This window comes from Vigna radiata, unplaced genomic scaffold, assembly GCF_000741045.1.
Source record: "Vigna radiata var. radiata cultivar VC1973A unplaced genomic scaffold, Vradiata_ver6 scaffold_137, whole genome shotgun sequence".
Classification (NCBI taxonomy): domain Eukaryota; kingdom Viridiplantae; phylum Streptophyta; class Magnoliopsida; order Fabales; family Fabaceae; genus Vigna; species Vigna radiata.
The window spans coordinates 400689-401958 of record NW_014543260.1 but is presented as its reverse complement, the minus strand read 5'-3'; positions in this window follow the sequence as shown (position 1 = coordinate 401958).

Here is a 1270-nt window from a genome sequence, read left to right as displayed (position 1 = left end):
CATCTAGCAAGGGAATGTTGATCTCCACCTTTTTGAAAATATTCAAGATCTCTTNGTCTAATTCCTCCATTTTTTTGTTTCTCGGCTTCAACCGATTGGGATATGGAGGAGGTGGAGAATAAGATGAAGAAGAATTTTTAGAAGAATTAGAGGATACTAACCTGGATTTTTCAGTGGTAGTCTCAGGTGATTGTTCATTTGGTCCTCTATTGTCATCAATTTGTGCTTCTTCTTCCTCCTTGTCTTCATCCTCTTGGGCTCCGTCAGGTCCTTCTACTTGCTTTCCCGTTCTCAAAGTAATAGCATTCACATTCCTCGGGTTGATCACTGTTTGTGCTGGCATTTTGTTTGATTCCTTGGTCTCTAACTTATCAACCCTCTGAGTCAACTCTGCAATTGATTTCCTGATTTCTGAATTTTGTTCAAGCATCGTCTTCATGAAATCTTGCAATGATATTTCAGGTTGAGATTGTTGCCTTTGTTGAGGTGGAACATAAGGTTGCCTTTGTTGAAGTGGAACATAAGGTTGCATGTTCTGTTGATACCTATTGGAGAATGAATCATGATAATTCTGGTATGGTCTATTTCCTCCAAACGTGTTCGCAGCAAAAGCTTGGGATGAGTTTTCCACAGTAGTTTCCATCAAGCTAGGGCATTCATCAGTGTAGTGATCAGTTGAAATGCAAATTCCACACTTCTTAGCAACTTGTGGAGTGGAGGTTTTAAACATACTTGCAATCTTGTCGAGTTTGCTTTCTAAATTATTCAATCTTTCATCTATCCTCCTTCCATCAACTACACCATTTTGAATTTCATGTACTCCTTTCAACAAAGTTACTGAATTTTCTCTTGTTCCATATTGTTGATTATCTACTGCCTTCCGTTCTATTAGAACTATCCCATCTTCTGGTGACCTGTCCAAGAAAGATCCTCCGCTTGCTGCATCTGCCCATGACCTATCACTTGGACTTAAGCCTTCATAAAAGCATAGAATGAAGTCTGTCATTTCAAGCTGAGGGCATGAAGCACATAACTTCTTGAATCTTTCCCAATATTCACTGAGATTCTCTCTATCTTTCTGTCTTATATCTTGAATTTCCCTACGGATGGCAGATAGTCTGGATGCAAGAAAATACTTTTCAAAAATAGTCTTTCAATGGTTTCCCAATTTGTAATCCGTGCAGAGAGATAATACCACCAATCTTGAGTTGCTCCTTGAAGGGTAAAAGGAAAAGCTCTCATCTTCAGGCTTTCTATTGTGATCCTGGGA